Source organism: Bubalus kerabau, chromosome 3 (genome assembly GCF_029407905.1).
Source record: "Bubalus kerabau isolate K-KA32 ecotype Philippines breed swamp buffalo chromosome 3, PCC_UOA_SB_1v2, whole genome shotgun sequence".
NCBI classification, from domain to species: Eukaryota; Metazoa; Chordata; class Mammalia; order Artiodactyla; family Bovidae; genus Bubalus; species Bubalus kerabau.
Genome location: NC_073626.1, coordinates 186,941,895 through 186,963,820, shown reverse-complemented (window position 1 = coordinate 186,963,820; position 21,926 = coordinate 186,941,895). Strand labels below are relative to the sequence as shown.

At 44.4% G+C, this 21,926-nt stretch overlaps 1 protein-coding gene and 1 pseudogene across 1 annotated transcript in view; both read left to right on the top strand.

Moving 5' to 3' along the window:
* MICOS10 (mitochondrial contact site and cristae organizing system subunit 10) overlaps positions 1–21,926 on the top strand; it is a 36,706-nt gene that overhangs the window by 1,108 nt on the left and 13,672 nt on the right. The window lies entirely within an intron of this gene.
* LOC129648062 (uncharacterized) lies at positions 18,788–18,884 on the top strand (annotated as a pseudogene).

The following is a 21,926-nucleotide window of genomic DNA, read 5'->3' as shown; positions in this document are numbered from 1 at the left end:
GACCAATTTCCTTTAGGATGGACTGGTTGGGACTTGGAACCTGATTTATCAGCCTCATGGTAGTTTGAGGCCTGAAAGCAGAGACATTAGTGCTGGTCATCTGGAAGGAGAATTGACTTGGAAAGTTAAGAGGCCGAGTGGTCCCTTTTGAGCCCGTCTTGTCACCTGGTGTAGCCTTTTAACACGTGCTCTGTGACGACACAGACTGTGGAGTCAGTGCTGGGAGGGGAGAGGAGAACTCTTTTGCTAAGTGCCAGACTCTGTGCTCAGTGTGCAGCATAAGTGAAGGAATTTGATCAGGGCCTGGTGGTGGTTTAGTTGCTCAGTCGTGTCTGACTCTTTGTGACCCCATGGACTGTAGCCCACCAGGCTCCTCTGTCCATGGGATTTCCCAGGCAAGAACACTGGAATGGGTTGCCATGCCCTCCTCCAGGGGTTTTCCTGACAGAGATATTGAACTCGGGTCTTCTGCATTGCAGGCAGAATCTTTACCAACTGACCTATGAGGAAAGCCCATTGATCAGGGCCTAATCAATGGCAAAGTTGGGAATTTAACCCAGGTATTTTGGCTTCACGTCCCATGCTTTTCTTCAATACTTTTATTACCTGAATTCGATATTTTTGTATGAAAATCTTAAAGAGTATTTAAGAGGATTTAGGATTGTGCTCTTGAATGAAAATATTGGAAAAGAAATAAAACTGTAAGCAGGGATGTTTGCTGGTTCATTCACTGTTGTAGCTTCAGCCCCCAGAGGAATGCTTAATAAAAAATGTTGAGAATGAGTCAGTAAGTGAATTTATCACAGCTTTCAGTTCACCACTTACCAGCTGTGTGATTTGGGGCAAGTTATTTAACCTCTCTGTGCCTGCTTCCTAATTTGTATTGAGTAAATTGGCCATAATATTATTACTGTCGTACAGAGTTGTTTTGAGGATTAAATGAGTGAGTTTATGTAGAGGTTTGACTGTGAAATGGGGATTAAGAGACAGATTTATCTAAAAGGTTGCTGAATGTTGAATGACAGAAAAGTATACAAGATATTTGCACAATGCCTGGCACTTAACTATGTAGTCAGTAAATAGTGATAGTAATAATTGTTGATGTTAGTATGATGCCACTGATGATTAGGCTTCTCAGGTGGCTCAGTGGTAGAGAATCTGCCTGCCAACATAGGAGACGCAGGAGACATGGATTTGATCATTGGGTTGGGGAGATCCCCTGGAGGAGGAAATGGCAGCCCACTCCAGTACTCTTGCCTGGAGAATCCCATGGACAGAGGAGCCTGGTGGGCTGCGGTCCACGGGGTCACAGGGTTGACCTGGCTGAGCGTGCATACACACTGATGGTCACCCGAGGCGGTGAGGAGTGTGTGTCATCCATGAGTGGGACGTGGGGGTGGGGCACACGCAGGTGGAATAATTAAATGAAGCACGAAGTGATGCTCAGCTGCGTCTGAGTCTTTGCGACCCCATGCACTATACAGTTCGTGGAATTCTCCAGGCCAGAATACTGGAGTGGGGAGCCTTTCCCTTCTCAAGGGGATCTTCCCAACCCAGGGATCGAACCCAGGTCTCCCGCATTGCAGGCAGATCCTTTACCAGCTGAGCCACAAGGGAAGCCCAAGTGAAGCATGGTGATATGTAATTACAGATGAAGATTAAAATGAGTTATTCCAATTCTTTGCTGTAGAGCTGTTGTTATGAATCAGGTAAGTGCAGTGGTAGGTTGGGAGAAATGGGCCTTTAGCAGAGCTTTGGATAATAACTTGGATAGTTAGGGAGAGTGGAAGAACTTGAGCAAAGGCTGGTTAAACTTTTATGGAGGAGGAAACTGAGGCACGGAGAGGATAAGTGGCTAGAAGTGAGGAGCTGGGGTTAGCACCCTGGTGTTCCGATTTTAGCACCCACTCCTCCCTAAAGAAGGCTGGCTTGAGTGGAGTCAGAATTGTGAAATATCTTAGGGAGATTCTACTTTTTCTTGAAGTGTTCTGAGTTGCCTTTGGCTTTTTCACATGCATTCTGCATATTCACCACCTCTGTCTTTAAAATCTGTTACTTTCTGCTCCCAGGGCTCAGTAAGGTGAGGCTGGTGGGGGACTGTGAGCTAGTTAACACATACATGCTGAGCTGCGGGCCAGCCAGTGGGCAAGCAGAGAAGCAGAAGGCATTTCACTGCTCTTAACAGGGAACTGATGTGATGTGAATGGAATTTTGCTATGATTATTCTGGCAGTGTTTTATTATACAGAACAAATCAGGAGTAGAGAAGGCTGCGAATGTGAAGTGAAAAGTCTGAACTGTTAGACCAGAAAGGAGTGGGTGTGTTTGAGAAACTTGACAAACTTTTCCCTCCATTTATGGGATGGAGATAGTAATACCCACCTCCTGGGCCATCACAGCGCCAGGCGCACACCAGGAACTTAATAAATGCTGTTTTCTTTATCTTCTCTCCAACTGGGTTAACTTTGTCACATTCTGTTTCTTATAATAAGGATGACTCCAAGGTTAGAACTTGGTTGATGTCATTGATCAGAAATTGGAAGTAAAGCAGGAGGGGTGCATGTGCACCTCATTCCACTCAGTTACATCTGGGTCTTAGTAACCGACCGTGTGAGGTGGCAGGAGACAGACTGGAGGGAGAAGAAAAGCTCATAATTTTGGTGGTTTTTCTTCTTACGTGGTTGGATTTGTTTGAGAATGATGAGGTTGAGAGGAGGGTTTCTTCTTTTTTTTTTTTTTTAAAAGATTTTACTTATGTGTTTTTGGCTGCGCAGGGTGTTTATTGCTACGTGGGCTTCTCCCTAGTTGCGGTGAGCAGGGGCTGCTCTCTAGCTGCCGTGTGCGGGTCTCCTGCAGTGGTTCCTCCTGCTGAGCCAGGCTCTAGGGCGTGCGGGTGTCAGTTTCGGCACGTGGGCTCAGGCTCTAGAGCGCAGGCGCAGTAGTTATGGCGCATGCGCTGAGGTGCTTTGCGGCAGGTGGAGCCTTCCCGGATCAGGGGTCCAACCCACGTCTCCTGCGCTGGCGGGCGGACCCTTTACCACTGAGCCACCAGGGAAGCCCTTTGAAGAGGTTTTTAATTTTGAGGGAGAAGCTGAGTTCAGATTTTGAGGAGCTATCCCTTAAGTAATGGACTTCGAGTAAGGGTATATGAGAAATGCAGAGTGGAAGTGTAATTCTGGGAGGCTTCCGTCTAAGAGGGTTGAGACTGGGGGATGAACGCTCTTCTGTCGTGAGTGTTTTAGTTCTTATTCCTATAGGCAGTGAGATTATAGAACTCTTGAAACCTCTTTGGCGGCCTGCTTTTCTGGTACTTCAAAATGGAGATGGAGACTCAGGGGATGGCAGCACGCCATAAGATAGAGCTTTGGTAGAAGACGTAGGTAGGGAAGAAGGGCCAAGGCAGGCTTTCAGCTGCATGTGGATAATTTCGTATTTTCTGCCTTGAAAGGGACTGAAGGGAGGTCACGGTGAAGGACAGCTCCCTTGCTGAGCACTGCTCTGTTTGACTCCTTCTACCTAAGTGTTTTCAGTCTTTTCCCACTGGTTTGCTGAAAAATGAATGTTTTGTTATTATTATTATTATTATTATTTTTGCCATGAACTGTTGTTGCTTTTATCTGTTTTTATTTGGAGTATAATTGCTTTACTGTGTTGTATTCGTGTCTGCTTTACAGCGAAGCGAATCAGCTGTACGTGTGCTTGTATCCCCGCCCTCCTGCCCCTCCCTCCCCCAGCCCCACCGCCGGGTCCCCACAGAGCCCCCAGCGAGCTCCCTGTGCTGTGCCGCAGGTTCCCACCAGCTGTTTACACAGGGTAGAGTGAAAAATCGGAGAAGGTAATGACACCCTACTCCAGTACTCTTGCCTGGAGAATCCCATGGACGGAGGAGCCTGGGCTTCACTAATTTTTAATAGCTCATATCACCATCTGAAATTTGCAGTCTGTTTCTTTACTTGATTGTCCCCCTACCCTAGAATGTAAGCTTCATGAGAGTCAGACTGTTTTGTTCACTGTTGACCCCCAGCCCCTGCAGTCCATGGGGTCGCTAGGAGTTGGACAGGACTGAGCAACTTCACTTTCACTTTTCACTTTCATGCATTGGAGAAGGCAATGGTAACCCACTCCAGTGTTCTTGCCGGGAGAATCCCAGGGACACGGGAGCCTGGTGGGCTGCTGTCTATGGGGTCGCACAGAGTCGGACATGACTGAAGTGACATAGCAGCAGCAGAGTGAAAAATGACTTTCCATTGCTCATGTGTAGCCTAGATATTGTACAGCTGAGTTAAAGAGCTCTCGTAAGCATGTACTTTCAGTTCAGTCGCTCAGTCGTGTCTGACTCTTTGCGACCCCATGAATCGCAGCACGCCAGGCCTCCCTGTCCATCACCAACTCCCGAAGTTCACTCAGACTCATGTCCATCGAGTCAGTGATGCCATCCAGCCATCTCATCCTCTGTTGTCCCCTTCTCCTCCTGCCCCCAATCCCTCCCAGCATCAGAGTCTTTTCCAATGAGTCAACTCTTCGCATGAGGTGGCCAAAGTACTGGAGTTTCAGCTTTAGCATCATTCCTTCCAGAGAAATCCCAGGGCTGATCTCCTTCAGAATGGACTGGTTGGATCTCCTTGCAGTCCAAGGGACCCTCAAGAGTCTTCTCCAACACCACAGTTCAAAAGCATCAATTTCGGCGCTCAGTTTTCTTCACAGTCCAACTCTCACATCCATACATAACCACAGGAAAAACCATAGCCTTGACTAGACGAACCTTTGTTAGCAAAGTAATGTCTCTGCTTTTGAATATGCTATCTAGGTTGGTCACAACTTTCCTTCCAAGGAGTAAGCATCTTTTAATTTCATGGCTGCAGTCACCATCAACAGTGATTTTGGAGCCCCCCAAAATAAAGTCTGACACTGTTTCCACTGTTTCCCCATCTATTTCCCATGAAGTGATGGGACCGGATGCCATGATCTTCGTTTTCTGAATGTTGAGCTTTAAGCCAACTTTTTCACTCGCCACTTTCACTTTCATCAAGAGGCTTCTTACTTCCTCTTCACTTTCTGCCATAAGGGTGGTGTCATCTGCATATCTGAGGTTATTGCTATTTCTCCCGGCAATCTTGATTCCAGGTTGTGCTTCTTCTAGTCCATTTCTCATGATATACTCTGCATATAAGTTAAATAAGCAGGGTGACAATATACAGCCTTGACGTACTTCTTTTCCTATTTGGAACCAGTCTGTTGTTCCATGTCCAGTTCTAACTGTTGCTTCCTGACCTGCATACAGATTTCTCAAGAGGCAGGTCAGGTGGTCTGGTATTCCCATCTCTTTCAGAATTTTCCACAGTTTATTGTGATCCACACAGTCAAAGGCTTTGACATAGTCAATAAAGCAGAAATAGATGTTTTTCTGGAACTCTCTTGCTTTTTCGATGATCCAGCGGATGTTGGCAATTTGATCTCTGGTTTCTCTGCCTTTTCTAAAACCACCTTGAACATCAGGAAGTTCACGGTTCACATATTGCTGAAGTCTGGCTTGGAGAATATTGAGTATTACTTTACTAGCATTATTTTATTAGCATTACCTTACTAGCGTGTGAGATGAGTGCAATTGTGCAGTAGTTTGAGCATTCTTTGGCATTGCCTTTCTTTGGGATTGGAATGAAAACTGACCTTTTCCAGTCCTGTGGCCACTGCTGAGTTTTCCAAATTTGCTGGCATATTGAGTGCAGCACTTTCACAGCATCATCTTTCAGGATTTGAAATAGCTCCACTGGAATTCCATCACCTCCACTAGCTTTGTTCCTAGTGATGCTTCCTAAGGCCCACTTGACTTCACATTCCAGGATGTCTGGCTCCAGGTGAGTGATCACGCCATCATGGTTATCTGGGTCGTGAAGATCTTTTTTGTACAGTTCTTCTGTGCATTCTTGCCATCTCTTCTTAGTATCTTCAGCTTCTGTTAGGTCCATACCATTTCTGTCCTTTATCGAGCCCATCTTTGGATGAATTTGTTCCCTTGGTATCTCTTAATGTTCTTGAAGAGATCTCTAGTCTTTCCCATTCTGTTGTTTTCCTCTATTTCTTTGCACTGATCGTACTTTAGGCACAGGTTTTTTAAGAAAACTGTTCTTCAGGGATTTACTCTGAAGCTTGAGTGATGTTCTCATATAAATTGTCCTATAGTAAGAGCTACTGTTTTTTATAAATACCCCCTCCCTTTCCTATCATAGGGAAAGCAATTTTATTTCTCTTGTATTCTGGATTTAAAATACCTGTTTATTTGCGTGTAATAGGAGTGTGTGGGGTAGAAGATTTCTAATACGGTTTGACCTGGTGTATGGAGCCTGTTGAATCAGAGAAGCAAAGCGCACGCCTGCCTGTACCCGGCGCGGCAGGCATCGCTCGTGGCACACCTGTTTCTATCTTCTTTCCCACTCCTTTCTTTCCCTCGCTCCCGCTCACCTTTACCTTTCCCTTTGGCCTCCATTCTTACTCCTGCTGCCGCCACCCATATGCACTGTCTAGTTTATCCATCGCATCACTAATTTTTAATAGCTCATATCACCATCTGAAATTTGCAGTCTGTTTCTTTACTTGATTGTCCCCCTACCCTAGAATGTAAGCTTCATGAGAGTCAGACTGTTTTGTTCACTGTTGACCCCCAGCCCCTGGCATACAGGAGACATACAATAATGATTGTTAAATTAATGACATAGATTGCTGAAAATTTTGTAGACTCTATTCTCTGCCCATACTTGCTTCCCAGTATGTTTATTAACTGAATGAATCAGCTCTTAAATTTTAAAAGTCCAAGTAAAGTCGATTTCATATGAATTTCTGCCAGTTCACACTTTGATCACATGTGCTTGTACTCTTGGAACTTTTACCAACTTTTTAAATTTCATATGGGCATGTAAATTAGTGTCAGTAATAATGAAGTAGTATTAGAAATATTTGGGACTAGTCAATGCAGAAACGTAAACCAGAGAGCACTTCTTTATTTAAACAAGGAGAGGGTGGTGTTGGTTTAAGTGGTAGTGCCAGAGCCTTATTGCAGGAAATGAAAAGGGAGTGAAGAATATTACATTTTATGAATAGCATGTTCCGTTAGTTTTATGTGAATGCATCATTAATAGTTTTTGCTAATTTTATGGATTTAAGTTTTATCAGGTTTATTGAATGCTCCGGTTTTCTTCCGCACTTGGCTCACGGGCTGCGCCGTTTGGTTTTTTTGTACATTCTGAGTAGTTAAGTCTTGTGTGCGCCCTCATGAGTAGATACCCGTTCTGCTGGTGAGACTGGCAGGCATGCATAGTGCTCACATCAGAGTCTTAGCAGTTCTGGCACGGGGCTGACGCCCTCACCTTGTGCTTGTCACTCTGGACTGGACAGGAGGGTCTATTTTCTCTTTCCCAGTGAAAGTGAGATTCCAGGAGATGAGAAGAATCAGGGTTGTGAGACTTATGGAGGTCCTTCCTTGCAAGTTGAGAATTTCTAAGCCCTGAAAGTGTAAGTCATGGAAGCGTTGTCATTGCCCTCAGAGTCCTGTTACAGCTCACTGTTGAGCGCAGAAGGCCTGCGCTGGCAGACCGTGACCTCGTGACCACGTTGATGTCCGTGTGACAGGGGCCAGGGCCCCAGATTCGCTGGGGGAATCTCTGAGGAAAGTCTTCTGGCACTTCATGATGCATTTGGAGGCCAGGCTTCTCTGTCCATGGAATTTCCCAGGCAAGAATACTGGAGTGGGTTGCCATTTCCTCCTCCAGAGGATCTTCCTGACCCAGGGATTGAACCTGGGTCTTCTGCATTACGGGCAGATTCTTTACCATCTGAGGCACCAGGGAAGCCCATTTGGAGGCCTGCGGAATTCTTAACCTGCCTTGAAAAGCTGTCGCGTTGGCTGTGGTTCCCCCGCCACCCCACTGTGAGACCAGAGTAAGGAATATCTAGTACCTAGTCCACATGTGGGCTGGGAAATCTGAAAGAGAGGAAAGAGACATCTTGCCTGTGAAAGGGGTTTCCCAGCACCCTGACTTTCCTGAAAAAGGCTGGCCTTGGAGGCCGGGTGTGTTAAGTATAAGGAAAAATGCGAGCCGTGGACATTTATAAGCAGCCCCTAGAATGTATTCCCTTTAATGGACTGTGATAACCTTCACATACTTTTCCTTTTCTTTTTCTTGATTTTTTTGCATTAGAAATAAAAGTACCATTGAGGACCTCTCTGTGCCTTAGTTTTCTCAGTTATAAAGCGGCAGTTGTTACAGTAGGGATAAAGTGAGGTAGCCTTTGCAGAGCGGTTGGTACGTTACCTGTACTTGGTAAATACTTGCTGCAGGCATTGAATGAAGGGTAGCAATCGTAACTTAAAATAGTGAACACATTTGCTCTGAGTGTGAACACTGCGGGTGGCATGAAGTCTGACAATCGGTATTTCAGTTTATATACATAATAGTAATTATTAATGTATATGTCCCCAAACGGTGGAAAGTCCCACCCTTCCTGAGGAAAATGAAAAGCAGGTTGTGACATGGGAGTTCAGTCTTACAGACTGTGTAGGTGTTCAGTGGGCGGAAGGGGTGGAGGTCTGTGTTTCAGGCCTCAGAAACTGTCTAGGAAGAGCCCCAGAGGAGAGAGACTCTGGCTCCTCGCGGGGCTGATGATAGTGGCCATGTATTGGGCGCTTAGTGTGCGCCACACACTGTGGTCAGCTGGAAACATTATCTCATTTAATCTTCGTAATGTTGTGAGGTGTGTTCCCCTAATTTTTTTATTGGGACAAAATGCATATAATGAGATTTACCGTCGAATGGGACAGGTAAATTAGGAGTTCGAGATTAACATATATACGTATCACTATATACAGTATAAGCAGCGAGATCCTACTGTGTGGCGCAGGGAAGTATATTCAGTGTCTTGTAATAACTGTAATGGAAAAGAATCTGAACACACACACGTGTCTACAATGGAATCACTTTGCTGCACACCTGAAACTAACACAACATTGTATATCAACTGTCCTTCAATAAAAAACTTTTAATTTTAATTTAAAGAAAAAACGTGGAGCTTACCATCTGAAGCCTCTTTAAGTGTACCCTTAGATGGTGTTAAGTACGCTCACAGCGCTGTGCAGCCGACACCGTCATCTGTCTCCATGACGCTTCATCTTGTGAAACTGGAACTCCGCCCAGTTAGCAGTAGCTCTCCACTCTCAGGCCCAGCCCCTGGCACCCACCACTCTATTTTCTGTCTCTGTGATCTTGACTACTCTTAACTACCTCGTGTAACTAGAATCCTACAGTATTTGTCTTTTTGAGATTGGCTTATTTCGTTAAGGGCTTCCCTGGTGGCTCAAATGGTAAAGAATCTGCCTGCAGTGTGAGAGACCCAGGTTCAATCCCTGGGTTAGGAAAATCCCTTGGAGAAGGGAATGTCTTCTACCCTCTCAGTATTCTTGCCGGGAGAATTCCATGGAAAGAGAGGAGCCTGGCAGGCTACAGTCCATGGGGTTGCAAAGAGTTGGACACGACTGAGTGACTCACACTTTCACTTTAAAGTGCTGCACTCAACATGCCAGCCAATTTGGAAAGCTCAGCAGTGGCCACAGGACTGGAAAAGGTCAGTTTTCATTCCAGTCCCAAAGAAGGGCGGTGCCAAAGGATGTTCAAACTAGTGTACAGTCATACTCATTTCACATGCTAGCAAGGTTATGCTCAAAATCCATCCAAGATAGGATTCAGCAGTACATGAACCAAGAACTTCCACATGTACAAATTGGGTTTTGAAGAGGCAGAGAAACCAGAGATCAAATTGCCAACATTTGTTGGATCGTGGAGAAAGCAAGGAAGTTCCAGAAAAACATCTACTTCATTGACTATGCTAAAGCCTTTGACTATGTGGATCACAACAAACTGGAAACTTTTTAGAGATGGGAGTACCAAACCACCTTGCTTGTCTCCTGAAAAACCTGTATGCAGGTCAAGAAGCAACAGTTAGAACCAGACATAGAACAACTGTCTGATTCTAAATTGGGAAAGGAGAATGACAAGGCTGTGTATTGTGACCCTGCTTATTTAACTTCTATACAGCGTACATCATGTGAAATGCGAGGCTGGATGAATCACAAGCTGAAATCAAGATTGCCGGGGAAGTATCAATAACCTCAGATATGCAGATGATACCACTCTAAAGGCAGAAAGAGGAACTAAAGAGCCTCCTAATGAGGGTGAGAGAAAAGAGTGAAAAAGCTGGCTTAAAGCTCAATATTCAGAAAACTAAGATCATGGAATTCAGTTCCATCACTTCATGGCAAATAGATAGGGGAAAAAAAAATGGAAACAGTGGTAGATTTTATTTTCTTGGGCTCCAGAATCACTGCAGATGATGATTGCAGCCACGAAATTAAAAGACCCTTGCTCCTTGGAAGGAAAGCAATGACAAACGTAGACAGCATATTAAAAAGCAGAGACATCACTTTGCCTACAAAGGTCCGTTTGGTCACAGCTATGGTTTTTCCAGCAGACATATATGAATATGAGAATTGAACCATAAAGAAGGCTGAGCACCAAAGAATTGATGCTTTTGTACTGTGATGTTGGACAAGACTCTTGAGAGTCCCTTGGACTGCAAGGAGATCCAACCAGTCATTTAGTAAAGGAAATCAATCCTGAATATTTGTTAGAAGGGCTGATGCTGAAGCTGAAGCTCCAGTTCTTTGGCCACCTGATGCAAAGAGCTGTTTCATTGGAAAAGACCCTCATGCTGGGAAAGATGGAAGGCAAAAGAAGAAAGGGACAGCAGAGGGTGAGATGGTTGGATAGCGTCACCAACTCAGTGAACATGAATCTGAGCAAACTTGAGATAGTCGCAGACAGAGAAGTCCCTGAGGTCTCAAAGTGTCGGACACAACTCAGTGACTGAGCAGCAGTGGCGGTTCTGTTTTGAATTGTTTGAGGATCGGCCATTCTATTTTCCACAGTGACTGTACCATTTTATATTCTTAGCAACACTGCCATGAGTCCCGGTCTCTTCACATCCTCAGCGATACTTGTTTTCCTTAAAAATTTTATAGTAGCCATCATGCTCAGTTTAGTGTAGTGTCTTATTGTAACTTGGATTTGCGTTTCTCTAATAATTAGTGATGATGAGTGCATCTTTTCATATGGTTATTGGCCACTTGTGTATCTTTAGAGAAATGTCTGTTGGAGTCCTTTGTCCATCTTTGAATTGTTGTTACTGCATTTAGGATTTCTCTGTATATTCTTATATTAATCCCTCATCAGATCTATGATTGGCACATATTTTCTCCTGTGTATGTGGGATGCCTTTTGGCTCTGCTCTTACCTTTGGTATACAAAATTTAAAAGTTTTTATGATGTCCAGTTTGTCAGTTTTTGTTGACTGCTTTTGGTGTCTGAGCAGCAAAAAAACCCCTCTATTTCTCCTCTACTCTCGTACTCACGGTTCTTCTAATGTCGGCTGTAGGGTATTCCACACCAGGCTGTTCTCTGACACTAGCTGGGTGTTCCATAACACAGTTCAGTTTTGACACTAACAAGACCTCACAGAGCCTCCGGGCTCAAGGCTTACGTCCCCTGAGAGTCTCGCTTCAGATGCCAGTCACAAGTCCGGATTGTTGCCGGTGCTTTTGACCGGCTGTGAATCAGAGGTTCCTGTGCTTCCCTCCTAGTCATCAATAACTTGTTAAGAGTGGCTCACAGAACTCGGGAAAACTGTTTACTTACTAGGCTTCCCTCATAACTCAGGTGGTAAAAAATCTGCCTGCAATGCAGGAGACCGGGTTTGATTCCTGGGTCAGGAAGCTCCCCTGGAGAAGGAAATGGCAACCCACTCCAGTATTCTTGCCTGGAAAATGCCATGGACAGAGGAGCCTGGAGGGCTACAGTCCACGGGGTCACAAGAGTCGGACACGACTGAGCAGCTAAACCACCGGCGCTAGGTTACCAGCTTATTACCAAGGATACTGAAGAACGGGGATGCACAGCCAGGTGGAGAGAGGTCCCGAAGGGCCCCGCGCGCAGGCATTTCTGTTGCTGTCGAGTTGGGTGTGCCTCCCTCCTAGATGTATTCACCATCCTGGAAGCTTTTAGAACCCCATACTTTTCGGGTTTTTCAGACGCTTCATCACGGAGCCATGATTAATCGTTAACTCAGTCTGCAACCCCTCTCCCCTTCTTGGAGGCTGAGGGGTGGGGCTGAAAATTCCAAGGGTGGCCTGCACTTTCTGGTGGTCAGCCCTCATCTTGAAGCTATGCAGGAGCCCATCAAGAGTTGCCTCATTATAGGAAAAGACGTGTCTATCACCCAGGAAGTTCTGAGCAATTTAGGTGCTCTCTGCCAGAAACTGGAGGCACAGACCAGTGTATTTATATATTTTTTTTCTATGGTTTCATATCCAAGAAATCATCGCCGCATGCAGTGTTGTGACACCTTTGTCCTGTGTATTTTTTGCGGATATCCAGTTTTCCCAGGACCGTGTGTTGAAAAGACAGGTTTTTCCTCACTGAATGGTTTTGGCACCCTTGTCAAAAATCATTTGACCATTTATGTTCTTGTTGTGATCTGTAGCCCTTCAGGCTTCTCTGTCCATGGAATTTTCCAGGCAGGTATACTGGAATGGGTTCCCATTTCCTGCTCAGGGCGTCTTCCTGACCCAGGGATCAAACCCACGTCTCCTGAATCTCCTGCATTGTAGACAGACGGATTCTTTTACCACGGGGTCACCTGGGAAACCTTGGCCATACACGCAGGGGTTTATCTCTAGGCTTTCTAGTCCATTAATGTGTCTGTATGCCAGTACTACACTGGGTTGGTTGGTTGTTTTGTTTTGTTTTTACTGTGCTGTTTGACTTGTGGGATCTTAGTTCCTCGACCAGAGGTTGAACCCAGGCCCATCAGGGAAAGTGCTAAATCCTAACCACTGGACTTCTAGGGCCAGTACTGTGCTGCTCTTATAACTGTAGCTTTGTAGTAGGGCTTCCCTGGTAGCTCAGCTGGTAAAGAATCCACCTGCAATGCAGGAGACCCCAGGTCAAATCCTGGGTCAGGAATTTCCCCTGGAGAAAGGATAGGCTACCCACTCCAGTATGCTTGGGCTTCTCTGATGGCTCAGACGGTAAAGAATCTGCCTGCAATGCAGGATGCCTGGGTTCGATCCCTGGGTTGGGAAGATCCCCTGGAGGAGGGCATGGCAACCCACTCCAGTATTCTTGCCTGGAGAATCCCCATGGACAGAGGAGCCTTGCGGGCTGCAGCCCACCGGGTCGCAAGAGTTGGACACGACTGAGTGTCTAAGTACAACACAACACAGCTTTGTAGTAAGTTTTGAAATCCGAAATTATGTCTCCTGGTTTGTTCTTTTTCAAGATTATTTTGGCTATTCAGGGTCCCTTGAGATTCCATATGAATTTTAGGATGGGTTTTCTGTTTCTGTAGAAAATGTTGAACGTTTGATTTCAGAAAGAGCCCTGCAGTAGCACGAGGAGGATGAGTTGGGAAGGGCCAGAGAGAGGGCAGGGATGGGTTAGTACACTATTGCAAAGTCATGTCAGAAGCGACGTGATGAGAGGTTAGAGGAGCTCAGATCCAAGACGAGGGCAGGAGGAGTGGAGTGAGACAGGCGACGGCGGCGGCAATGTTTACAGAACCTGATGTGGCGGTTCACGAGCCGGAGTCGCCAGGGCTGATGTCAGACCCGTGTAAGTGGAGAACGGAGCTGCGGTTGACAATCAGGAGAGGCCGGAGGGGAGCGAGCCCAAGTAACATTGTGCAGTTAATTTATTCCTGGTATGTCTTAGATTTGCCTCTGGTTGTATGCAGCTCAGTCAACAGAGATGGAAGTTACTGCTGTGTCATGATTCATCTTCATGAAAAGAAAGGTTTTCGCCTTGTTCCTTCCATGCTAAGAAAGTATTTAGGACAGTAAATGGTTTAGCAGCTGAGCTACCTTAGAATTAATCAGCAGTTTTGTGTGTTCATCTGATAATCAAGTAAAAGTGTAGTTAAGTTGATTGTTTAAGACCATTTTAATGTTAAAAAATATACTGAAAGAAGCAATTGGATAGTCATGGAAAAAGAAAGCAAATTATTGTTTTTCTTTAAGTATCAGTTCATCTGATAAATGTGGGTTACCACGAAGTGTTGGTGGCCCACCAGAAAGTGCCCTTTGGTAGCCTGTGTTTGCAGACTGATCCCTCTCCATGTCATGGAGTGATATCAGTTAGGCTAAACTGAAATACTTCAAAGGCTTCTGATTGTTTATAGGTTTGGTTTCAAATTAGTACGTGTTAATTGTTGAATTAGTAGTCATATTTTGTTTGTTACATGTATTTCTAAACAATGTTTGGAAGCAGGAATCCTTTTTCCACTTGCGGCAGGATTGTGAACAATGGAACGCGGTGATCTTGCTAGAGGAGGATTTTCTGTTAGTTTTGTAGAATAATGTAATTAGGCCCTATATGGAACTTGAAAACAGATTTGAATTTTTGTTCTGGCTGTGGTTTTATGCTTTCCTAAAATGTGGCCTGAAACAGTTTATTAGTAAATATGCTGAATTGCTTTTTCTGGCAAGTGCATTTCAGTATCGAATCCAAGTAAAAATACAAATATTTACTTACAAAAGTCGTTTGGTGTGGTAATAATTTTACCATGGCCATTGACCCACTAGTGAAATGTTAGGGCATTACTAGATTGGGTCCTGTTTATTTAAAGGCCAAGAGAGGGGAGAAGAGAGGAAGCTGACACTAACTGAGTGCCTGTTATGCCATCAGACTTGGCCCACTGTCATACTCTCCTGTTTCTACTCTCCGAGCAGTTCAGTGAGGAAGCTTATTTATCTCTTGTTCCAGCAACAAAAATAATGCTCAGAGGTACTTGTAGAAATTGAGAGGTTCATTAAAAAAATCCATATGAAAATGTAAACAACCCAAAACAAAGCAAAGAGGTTTTTTATTTTTGGCCATGCCAGGTAGCATGGGAGATCAGGGATTGAACCTGTGCCCCCTGCAGAGAACATGTGGAGTCTTAACCACTGGATAGCCGGGGAAGTTGCCAAAGTGATTTTTAAAAGAGAAACAGTTGGAAGACTAATGTTACCTGATGTTAGGACTTACTGTGAATCTTCAGTAAACTGGACGCTGTGGTGTCGGAGGGAGGGATGCACTTGGAAACCAGCGGGGTCAGCTGGCGTCTAGGAGTAGACCCCTAAGTGTGCAGGGCGTTCATTGTTATTTACTTTCGGTCGTGCTGGGTCTTTGTTGCTGCACACGGGCTTTCTCTAGTTATGGCGCGTGGGCTTAGGTGCTCCAGGGCACGTGGAATCTTCCTGGACTGGCGGATTCTTCACCACTGAGCCACCAGGGAAGCCAGTCAATTTCATTCTTGACAAAGATGCCAAGGCAGTTTAATGGGGAAAGTAAAATCTTTTCAACAGATTGTGCTAGAGTAACTGTGTATCCATGTACAGGGAAAAATATACCTCATTATCATACATAAAAATTAACTCAAAGATCACAAAGCTAAAATTAGATAATTCTAAAAGAAAGCATAGGAGAAAAATTTTTGTGACCTTGAATTCAAAAAAATTTTCTTAGATCACAGAAAGCAAAATCACAAAGAAAAAATTATATGCTGACTGATCAAAAGTTTAAACTTGCTCTTTGAAAGACACCATTAAGAGAACAAAAACGTTGCTTGTTTCCGGAATAAAAAAAGAATTGTTAAATTTCATCATAGCAGTAAGGAGATAATTCAGTTAAGAAAATTGGTAAAATGTTTGAAAAGATTCTTCACAAAATAAGTTATACTAATGGCAAAAAAAAAATGAGAAGAAATTAACATTAATGGTGTGGGGATGTACAGATTAAAATCATAATGAGATACCACTATATACCGATTAAAATAGTTTAAAAAACTGATAACATTAAGGGTTGACTAAGGTATGGAGCAACTGGAATTCTTGTGTACTATTGATGGGAAGGTGTAATGGCAAAGTCATTCTGTAAAACTGGTAGTTTCTTATAAAGTTAAACATACCATCCACTCATTCTACTCCTGGGTATTTATTTACTCAGGAGAAATGAAAACAAGTTCACAAAAAGTCTTGTATATGAATGTTCATAGCAGCTTTATTCATCATACCCCCAAATGGAAAGAACCCAGATCTCCATCAACAGGTGAATGGATTAGCAAATGTGAACCATCCATAGAATGGACTAGTCACTAATAAAAAGGAACATACATACAAAACCATGTATACAACAACATATGTACATTTCAAAATCATTATGTTGAGTGAAGTCAGACAAAAGAGTATGTATTGCATGAATTTCTATATAAAATTCTAGAAGATACAAGCCAGTCTGTAATGACAAAGTAGATAAGAGGAAAGGGTAGAGAGAAGGCTGGACGGCAGAGGGTCACAAGGGAACGGGGGTGGTAACAGTACTCGGTTTCCTGATTGTGGTGGCAGTTTCCCGTGTGTGTGTGTGTGTGTGTGTGTGTGTATGTGTGTGTGTGCGCGCACGCGCGCGTGTGCAGCTTCCAAACTCATTGAGTTTTACACTTTAAAAGGATGCAGTTTATTCCACATAAATTATACACCAAAAAGTTATTTAGAACCAAAAAAGAAAAGTGAAATGAAAGCAAAAAGATGAAATATAGCCAGTGTTTGTGCAGATATAAGCAACCAGAACCTTCAGACTCAGCTTGTGGGAGCATGAATCAGTGTGAACACTGGGAAGCTGGCAGTGTCTCCTAACGCGGACTCTGTGCGCATCTCATGACAGAGCAGCTCCGTGCCTCCGTGTGTGCCCGGCAGGCGTGCGTACATGTGTTCACCAAGTAACTTGTACTAGAACGTTCGTAGAACTTAACTAGGCATAATAGCGCCCACTGGAAGCTACCCAAATGCCCAGCAACAGAATGGGTCAGCAAATTGTGACACGATGTAATTCAATACTATACAGCAGTGATAAGAACAGACTGTATCTATCCATAGCCAGTGGTGGGCCAAAGCACATGCTCTGCGACTCTGTTTATGTAGGTTTAAAACCATGCAAAACTACACTGTGCTTTGAGAAATCAGAATCTGGTTATCCTCAGATGGAAAGTTTTGACTAGGAGAGCCCAAGGCAGACTTCTGGGGGTGTTGGGTATCCTTTGTTTCTTGCTCTGGTTCTGGTAACATGGGTGTGTTTAGTCTATGAAAATTCATTGAGTGGCACATTTAATTGCGCAGCTTTATGTATATATGTTACAGTTCATGAAAAGTCTTAAACAGACATGTACTGTCACAGAAAGGTGTCCTGATAATCATAAAGTGAGAGGCGTAAATTGTAGAACATCTTGTGCGATAAATGATCCCGCTTATACAAATGGGATGATAAGCAGTAAACTTAATACAGATCCCCTCTTGGGAGTAATAATGACGCTTGGTGCGGAGAATCATTAACTGTTGTAGTTATGCTAAGTTGCTTCGGTCGTGTCTCTGTGACCCTATGGACCATAGCCTGCCAGGCTTCTGTGGTTGGGATTCTGCAGGCAAGAATACTGGAGTGGGTTGCCATGCCCTCCTCCAGGGAATCATAATGTAAGCAAAGAAACAATGAGAACAGTTTCTGTTCAAAACATTATTTACTGAGCTGAGTTGGTTCCTGTAGTTGAGGATTTTGAATTTGTTGTTCAGTTGCCCAGTCGTGCCTCTGACTCTTTGCGACCCCATGAACCACAGCACGCCAGGCTTCTCAGTCCTTCACTGTCTCCCAGAGTTGGCTCAAACTCATGTCCATTGAGTCGGTGATGCCACCCAACCATCTCATCCTCTGTTGTCCCCTTCTCCTCCCACTTTTAGTCTTTCCCAGAATCCAGGTCTTTTCAAATGAGTCAGCTCTTCGCATCAGGTGGCCAAAGTGTTGGAGTTTCAGCTTCAGCATCAGTCCTTCCAGTGAATATTCAGTAATCTTTAAATAAATATGTTAAGTCTAGTTTTGTATTTAATAGAGTAGTTTAAAGTGAAAATCTCTCTAAGCTTCTCACTAACTTTGAAATTACATTCAGTTCAGTTCAGTCACTCAGTCGTGTCTGACTCTTTGCAACCCCATGGACTGCTGCACGCCAGGCTTCCCTGTCCATCACCAACTCCCAGAGCCTACTCAGACTCATGTCCATTGCGTTGGTGATGCCATGCAACCGTGCCTATCAATGACGTTTCTCCTTGATTGACAGGTTAATGGGCTTTGCTCTTGTTGGATGTGATATACCATTGTTGGCTTTCCTTGGTTGGCCCCACTTGAATAATTTCAGTAAGTCCATAGACTTACAGAACTGTCGATTATTAGAGCTGGTAGGAACTTTAGGAGTTCATTTGGTCTAGTGTTGTTTTTTATTTAATTTTTATTTATTTATTTTTGACTGTGCTGGACCTTTGTTGCTGTGAGGGCTTTTTCCCTGTGGCGGTGCCCCGGCCTCTCATCGCAGGGGCTCCTCTTGTCGGGGAGCGGGGGTTCTAGGGCGCCAGGGCCTCCGCAGTTGCGGCTCCTGGACTCTAGGGCGCGTGCTCGATAGCGGTGGCGCCCGGGCTTAGCTGTGCACGTCCAGGACATGTGGGATCTTTGTTCCCCTGACCATCAAGTGAACCCGCAGCCCCTGTGTCACCAGGCGGATTCTTAACCACTGGACCACCGGGGAAGTCCTGAGAAAGTGAAGTGCTTTTTAGATAGCGGAATAGAAATAAGAAATAAAGGATAAATAAAGAAACAAATAAAGGAAAAAAGAGTGTAATCATTTTGGCAGCACATTCACTAATGATGCAGAGAAGATTAGCATGGCCCCTGAGTAAGGATGGCACAGATCCACGAAGCGTTGCATGTTTTAAAAGGGGGGGTACAAGTTAGAAAGAAATGGAGAAGAATATGGGATATGAAAATATGGTCGGTCTTAATGGATGACGGGGAGTGAGCTGTGTCTGGGGGCGAGGGCAGGCGGGCGGGGGTCACAGTGTGGCCCAGGTGCTCGTCTAAAGTGAGAGCCCTCCATCAAGTTGCTCCAACTGTGTATCTTCAGGTAGAATTTTAAAGCTTTCTGTTAATAGTTAGCAGTGTATGTGGGAGGAATTGAAATGCATCTCATCACTTTTTACTTCAATTTTCTTTATCCAACCTAAACCTGTATTAGGTTGCTTCGGATAGTTTGTAATTATTGCAACACTGACATAATTGTTGATGGATTTGTAGGTCTACTTTACTTTGGCAAATGTTTATGAGTTAGAACAAATGTTTCTGGTTGTCAGAACCTGCACATATAAAGTACTCAAAATTCCTGTTTGATAGATAGATTTTAAATGGTTAACTGAAGCATATGATTTGAGCAGCATAATTCACTTTTTACTAGGAAAGTAGTCCTAAGAAAGTTGCTAGTTTCTTGGCATCATTTCAGGTGACTAAATTGAAGTTAACGAGTTGTAGGAATTTTTGTTTTAACCATTTCCGCATAAGCCTGTATCTGAGCTCACAATATCCCTCTCTAATTAGAAGTAAAAACGCAGTACGTTGCCGCTCTAATCTCACTTGTCCTGGCATTAGAATAAATGCTACTAATCATAAGCTTTCCCAGAGGAGATTGGCTGTGACCATTGAAAAAAACCCCAACGTTTTTCCCCTGTTCAACTGCAACTTGAACTTCATTTTATTTCAGCTCATATCTTTTGGAAGACTTTTCTTCTTCACTCAGTATATGAAAACTAAAACTTTTATTTCTTAATGTATGCAAGTCCAGTGATTTGGAGAGATTTATTTATGGAGTTTTGAAGATTACTGATGTCTTTAAGAAAGATGGGTGTTGTTGTTCAGTCACCGAGTCATGTCCGACTCTTTGCAACCCCATGGACTGCAGCACACCAGGCTTCCCTGTCTTTCACTATCTCCTGGAGCTTCCTCAAACTCATGTCCATCGAGTGGGTGATGCCATCCAACCATCTCATCCACTGTCATCCCCTTCTCCTCTTGCCGTCAGTCTTTGCCAGCATCAGGGTCTTTCCCAGTGAGTCAGCTCTTCACGTCAGGTGTAGAATACTACTGCAACAGAAAGTCAGCTGGGTGCTGCTTCCTAAACCTCATAGTCTTGGCCACCCTGAGAGAACCAGATTGAACAGCAAAGAAGGTGTTTGCTCATGGAAGACCCCCGAATTCAGGCAAGTCATTCCCGCACTGTTGTGAATGCTGATCTGGGATAGTACTCACCATTGGCACCAACAATATGTTAAATGCAAAATCGTTGGTATGTTTAAAAACATTTGACCCCCGTTTCCATCTCTGTGTATCTCTGTCCATGACTTAGCTAAGGATTCCTTAGCTAAGAATCATCATTAAGTGTGGTCACTCCCACTTCTCAGAAGTTCCTAAGTCCTGGTCAGAGTCCTGCTTTAACCTGTCCTGCTTACCTTTAGTACTGTCTCTTTCATTTCTGCTAAGCATGGAATACACAAAGGAGAGAGGGCTGTTGAGGAGAGACCAAAGTATGTAAGATCACAGTTTTCAGGCGGATGGCAGAGAAGAGAGAATCTGAAGTCTGGACCTAGCTCCCGCCTGGGTTACTGTCTCTGTCTTTGATGGGGCTTTTTCAAATCTGTCCTCATTGCTATGAGTGGGCTGCTATGAAGTACACATCTGATGTGTTGTTTCCCTGCTTAGTTTCTGTCATTGCTTCTCTGTGGCTTGTAATAGAGACCAAGATCCTTCACTCCAGTTCAGTCGCTCAGTCGTGTCCGACTCTGTGTGACCCCACGGACTGCAGCCCGCCAGGCCTCCCTGTCCATCACCAACTCCCGGAGTTTACTCAGACTCATGTCCATTGAGTTGGTGATGCCATCCAACCATTTCATCCTCTGTCCTCCCCTTCTCCTCCCGCCTTCAGTCTTTCCCAGCATCAGGGTCTTTTCAAATGAGTCAGTTCTTCACATCAGGTGGCCAAAGGACTGGAGTCTCAGCTTCAGCATGAGTCCTCCCAGTGAATATTCAGGACTGATTTCCTTTAAGATGGACTGGTTGGATCTCCTTGCAGTCCAAGGGACTCTCAAGAGTCTTCTCCAACGTCACAGTTCAAAAGCATCAATTCTTCGGCTCTCAGCTTTCTTTATATTCAAGATCCTTAGTTTGCTGTCAAAGACTGTCTTGCTGTATCTCCTACCTCATGCATGGTCGTTTGGCAACCAGGAGCTCCTTGAAGTCTTTGTCTTGTCGCCTTCTCTCCCACTCCCTTCTCTAACCCTCCAGGTGGCTTGGGTGCCTTTCTCAGTGCCTCTGGCTAGGTCCAGACTTCAGATTCTCTCTTCTCCGCCATCTGCATGAAAAATATGACCCTACATACTTTGGTCTCCTCAACACCCGTCTCCCCTTTGTGTATTCCATGCTGAGCAGAAACAGCACTTCCTGTTTCCTCGTTGTACCTTGTACTTTGAGTTTCTAATTATCGGTTGATTCTAACGCTAGACCGTGAACTTAGAGTGGAAACTGATTTCCGGGGCCTAGTATAGTGGCTGGCACACAGTGGGTGCTCAGTTTGTGTCGTGAAGGAAAAGCCGACACAGAATGTTGGCTCGGATGAATTTTGGAAGGTTGTTTCGCTTCCTTTGGTAAGTCATGATGATTATAATGGTTTTCATGCCTCTGAGGAGGCCACACTGGTGGCAGAGGAACGTGGCAACTGAAGACCAGGTCTCTGGAGTTGGATGGTCTGGGTTCCAGTCCCAGACACGTGACCCGAGGCACGTTACTTCACCAATCTGTGTCTCAGTTTCCAAGTCTGTAAAATGGGGCTAATAAGAGAAGCTTGTTAAATGTGAAGGTTAAATGAGATAATTGAATCGTGACATCTAAGTGCTTAGCGAATACTCTTCACTTTATTTGATATGGTTTGGTG